This window comes from Berghia stephanieae, chromosome 3 (assembly GCF_034508935.2).
Source record: "Berghia stephanieae isolate SIO BIC M18660-M18661 chromosome 3, UCSD_Bste_1.3, whole genome shotgun sequence".
NCBI classification, from domain to species: domain Eukaryota; kingdom Metazoa; phylum Mollusca; class Gastropoda; order Nudibranchia; family Aeolidiidae; genus Berghia; species Berghia stephanieae.
In genome coordinates, this window is record NC_088362.1 from 7,005,700 (window position 1) to 7,011,699 (window position 6,000).

General features: G+C 34.4%; 1 long non-coding RNA gene across 1 annotated transcript in view; it reads left to right on the forward strand.

Moving 5' to 3' along the window:
* LOC144967082 (uncharacterized) overlaps positions 1–6,000 on the forward strand; it is a 232,316-nt gene that overhangs the window by 118,598 nt on the left and 107,718 nt on the right. The window lies entirely within an intron of this gene.

Here is a 6,000-nt window from a genome sequence, read left to right on the forward strand (position 1 = left end):
AACAAAAAAAAACAAAAAAAAAAAACAAAAAAAACCAAAAAACCCAAAACAAATCCAAAAAAAAAAAAAAAAACAAGCCCCAAAACCCCCCCCCAAACCCCCAAAAAAAATTTAACAAAGTTTTCAACGAAAATGGAGATAAAATTTAAAAAAAGAGTCATTGCCCTCCAGGAGAGTGAGATACTGTCTTATATGTGACACATCGTCTCAAAACGGTATTATGTCGGAACGAACCATATGTTTAAAAGTCAAATTAAATGTTAAACTGGTCAGGAATATAAATCGTTGGGAATAGCACCCTAAAAAATGGTATCCATTCTCCTCAAAAAGACATACAAACTCAACACAAGTCTGATATTTATGGCTATAAATTCAATTCTCAACATCTTAACCATCCCGACTTAATACCGTTTTGAGACGAAGGGTCACTAAATTGGAAAAACAAAACCAAAAACGATTGAAAATGGAGATAAAATTTAAAAAAAAAAGTCATTTCCGTCCAGAAGAGTGAGATACTGTCCTATATAGAAAGCTCAGCGAGCAGACTAGAGTCTAGAGATTGGGTCGTTGGTAACAACTACAAGTGCTTTTGCCTGAAGTTGTTGATAGTTAGAAGAAGAATTAACCAGTTCCCGATATGATTGGTCTTGAAGGACTCGAGAGGTCCCGGTGAAGACTGAAAATAGAAACATTGATTGGAATGGAGGGGAAAGGGGGCGATGACAAGGACGAAAGTGGAAGCACTCCGTGTCCACATAAGAAGTTTGTTATAAAAATCGAATTAAATGGAAAATACTAGGAATTAATTACAATTTATTGTTTGATTTATCGATTTATATCAGTCTTGGTTTTTTTTTTTTATCTCTCTTGATAAATTTGAGCAAAATATAAAAAAAATCATATATTCAACGGTTCTTTAAATTGAGATTTTATATAGCGCAATATCTGTTAAACGTGCTCAAAGCGCTTTACAAGGTGTTCCTGCCCAACAGCAACACTGCCGTTTTATTGAAGAACACAGTATGTGCTATATGGTTAACATTGCATGTACTGTGTTTTTAAATACAACGGCAGAACACGTAACGTATAAGACGGGACATGACGCCTGTTAGACGATTTTACATTTAATTTTTCGGACAGAGACAACGCTGTTAACGGCCAGGTACTCATTTTACACCTGAGTACGGTGAGAGAATGTGAGTAATGAGCCTTTTCCAAGGACTCAACTATGCGCCGAGCGAGTGAGACTCGAACCCAGGACCTTCCAATCCGAAAGCGAGTGTCATACCACTAGACCACATATCCTTCTTCTCATAATTTAATACGTGTTATATATGTGACCCCTCGTCTCAAAACGGTATTAAGTCGGGATGATTAAGATGCTGGAAATGGAAGTTGTAGCCAGGAATATCATGCTTAAGTTGGGTTTATTTGCTTTATATAGGAGGAGGAATATAATATTTTACTGTGCTAAATACCAATGTGTCATATTTTTGACCAGTTTAACTATAATTTGACTTTTTAGCATCTGGTCCATCCCGACATAATACCGTTTTGAGACGAGGGGTCACATATTTGATAAAGCAGATGTTGCCGCTTTCAGCTTCAAGAAATAGATGGCAACAGTCAAATGGAATAATGTAAGCTTCATTTCAATTAACGAAGACTGATACTGCGGACGTTTCGAGTTTCCCCTTATCAACATTTTTGCTTGCTTGAAGCTCGAAGAAATAAATAATAATGTGAAATTGAATGTAAGCTTCAATTTAATTACAAAAACAGATCAAATGAACGTTTCGGGTTTCCCCTTTATCAACAAAACAGGATGAATGAAATACCACAGATGGTTTCATTCATCCTGTTTTGCTGATAAAGGGGAAACCCGAAACGTTCATTTTATCTCTTTTTGTAATTAAATTGAAGCTTACATTCAATTTCACATTATTATTTATTTACCCTTATCAACAAAACACAATGAATTAAACTCTGAAGACGAATGAGAATGGGAGATGAGAGATGACTGACCTTAACAACGCCATTCTTCGTTAACTCACTCAACCCTAACACCGACTATATCCGTAGTTTACCCAGGGTTACTTTTACCCTATGCCTATTTATTACATTTTTCTGAGACAAATTATAGGCGTAGTAGTATCAAAGCTAAGGTTTTTAGTTTTTGCATGTTATTGATAGCTGAATATGGTATGAGATTAGCGGAAGAGTAGCGTCCATTGAATGGACGTCACTTTACAGAGAGAACGTCAACTTTAAGATCGCTGAGAAACTATTTTAACTAACCGCGCGGTTTCACGGTAAGCGAGGACGAGAGACGCATGCGCAAAAACCATATTGACGTTCTCTCTCTCTCTCATAACTTCTCCTCCGGTGACGTCCAATCAAGGGACGCTACTCTTCCACTAATATCCTTCCCTATTGTTATGTTATTCATAGTTGATAAAACACGCGTCAGTTTATCGTTCTCAGAGTTCAATAACCCCTGATAAAATGGAACATACGTTTAGATTTAATCTACGAAGGCAGATGGTGTGGCCGTTTTGGGATTTCTCTTTGTGAAAAAACACGATGAATGTTACATTGATGTTTTTTGACAGGTGAAACCCGAAACGTCCACGTCATTTGTTTCCGTAAGTAAAGTTGAAGCTTCTATTCCGTTTTATTATAGGTTTTTTATTTTATTTCTTCGAGCTTCAGAATAGGATTCAATAGGTAGTATGCAGATGACGTCACTCAGGCCTTTGTTATTGTTTTTGCATCCGCTTTGTGAGTTGTTCTCACTAAACTGTATTAACCAGACTATAAAAGTTCATGGTTTACACAGAGTTTGTGTGTTGGTCCGTTATACTTCCGGATGGCAATGTTGTGAACTCCTTGGCCTAGCGCATTCTATCTATAGTCTGATGTCACGTCCGCCCATTCAGCAACGAGCAGCTTGGTTCTAAAATGTGCTCAAAGCGCTTTACAAGGGGTCCTGGTCAACAGCAACATTTAAGATGTAGGACGGGACATGCGCCTGTTAGGCGATTATTACAATTTGTCGGACCAAGACAACGCTGTTAACGGCTAGGTATCATTTACACCTGAGTGTACGGTGAGAGAAGTGAGTAAAGAGCCTTTTCCAAAGACTCAAGTATGCACCGAGCGCGAGGCTCTAACCCAGGACCTTCGGATCGAAAGCGAGTGTCATACCACTAGAACCACATAGGCGCACAGACGCGCTGATATTATTAATCACAATGTAAATATCATCAGCCTCATTTTCCTTTCTAATGATCAATTAATTCATTTGTTGAATAAAATAGATAATCTCTGAATAAATATCAAAGGGCGATTAAGGCTTGGAAGAGGGATTGTGTGAAAGGGGAAAAAAATAGGGTTTTTATGGAATTGCAATGATAATAATGATGATGATGATGATGATGATGATGATGATGATGATGATGATGATGATATGATGATGAAAATTAATAGATAATATAATAAAAAATAATATAATAAGGTATAATAATAATATAAAATAATAATTAATAATAATAATAATAATAATAATAATAATAATAATAATAATAATAATAATTAATAATATATAATAATAATAATAATAATAATAATATAATAATGATGATGATAATAATAATTAATATATATGATAATAATAATAATAATAATAATATAATAATATAATAATAAATAATAATAATAATAATAATAATAATAATAATAATAATAATAATAATAATAATAATAATAATAATAATAATAATAATAATAAATAATAATTAATATAATATAATAATAATAATAATAATAATAATAATAAAATATAATAATAATAATAATAATAATAATAATTAATAATAATAATAATAATAATAATAATAATAATAATAATAATAAATAATAATAATAATATAAGAACATTACAAAGGGGTGGTTTTCCATTAGCTTGTAATAATTGAACGTCATTATCATCATTGTCGTCGTTATCATCAATATCAGCACTCCTCCCATTATCGCCACTATATCATCATTCATCATCATCATCATCATCATCATCATCATCATCATCATCATCATCATCATCATCACCACCACTGTCACCGTACAAACACTAGATATAGAGTTAATAAAAAAAATTATGCCTTTTGCACCACGACATCATAAGATATCGTCGCCTCGGCATTCCACGAAGGAATATAGATAACTCATCAAACAAGATGTCTGATGTCAACAGGAATCACCCATTTTGTCCAAGTGAGCAAAATGAGGGTTAATAATCTTTCTCAAGGAAAAAACGAAAGTGCCTGAACCCCGGTCATCCGGATCACAGTGCAATGCCATAACCACTCGGCCACATCGAGTTAATGTTTTGAACAAATCATTATCAAATACTCAAGTACTCAATAATGAAACAGGATGTAAACAAACTCGTCCATTTTAAATATTGTTTTCCTAGATCCTACTGTTTGATACAAACACGAACCAACAAATCAACCCGGAAGCGTAAAATCGGGCAAATAAACACAACTAAAATTGATTTTCTAAAACCCACAAATATTAAATTACAATAATAATTAAAAAAACAAAAAAACTTAAGCTTTTATATAGCGCAATATCCACTAAACGTGCTCAAAGCGCTTTACAAGGGGTCCCTGGCCAACAGCAACACATAACATGTAGGACGAGACATGACGCCTGTCAGGCGATATTACAAATTTTTGGGACAAAGACAACGGCTGTTAACGGACAGGTACTCATTTTACACCCGAGTACCGTGAGAGAATGTGAGTAAAGAGCCTTTTCCAAGGACTCAACTATGCGCCGAGCGAGACTCGAACCCAGGACCTTCCGATCCGAAAGCGAGTGTCATACCACTACACCACATAGCCGCACAATAATAATAATAATAATAATAATAATAATAATAATAATAATAATAATAATAATAATAATAATAATAATAATAATAATAATAATAATAATAATAATAATAATAATAATAATAATAATAATAATAATAGATCTTTATTGTCCATAAATATGGCAATTTGTCATTTAGTTACACTTGTTATAACGTTAAATGATAACTATAACATTAAACAGATATTTCACTTCTACTTTCTCTCTCTCTCTCTCTCTCTCTCTCTCTCTCTCTCTCTCTCTCTCTCTTCCTCTCTTTCTTTCACACGTTGAAGTTGATTTAACTTGAGTTTTTGGTATAGCGCAATGCCCAGTAAAACTTCTCAAAGAATTTTACAAGGGATCTCATCCAAAAACAACACTTTACATACTATAGATAGTTTGAAGATGACGTCACTCAGGTCTTTGTTATTGTTTTGTGCCATCCACGTTTATGAGTAATGCTCACTGGAACTGTATTAACCCGACTATAAACGTTCATGGATACACACAGTTTTGTGTGTTGGTCCGTTATACTTCCGGATGGCAATGTTGTGAGCTTCTTAACCAAGCGCATACTATCTATATGATCTATACGACTGCAAAGCGCTTTTGCGATTTTTTTTTTTGACAGAGAGAACGTTTATCAGTCGACTATGTGCTCATTTCACACTGAGTGCGATGAGGCAATATGAGTGAAGAGCCCCTTGTTTTCATGGACTCACCCCTGGGTCTTGTCAGTCCGAAAGCGAATGTCGAACCACTAGACCACAAAGCCAATATTATTTGTGACCCTTCGCCTCAAAACGGTATTAAGTCGGGTTTGTAAAGATGTTGAAAATGAATTTATAGCCAGAAATATCAGACTTGTGTTGAGTTTAATTAATTTATTGAGGAGAATGGATACCATATTTTAGGGTGCTAATGCCAACAATTTATATTTTTGACCAGTTTAACATTTAATTCGGCTGTTAAGCATCTCGTTCGTACATAATACAGTTTTGAGACGATGGGTCACATTTCTTCTACAATGATGGTCCCATCCCCCCCCCCACCCATCTCTCTCTCTCTCTCTCTCTCTCT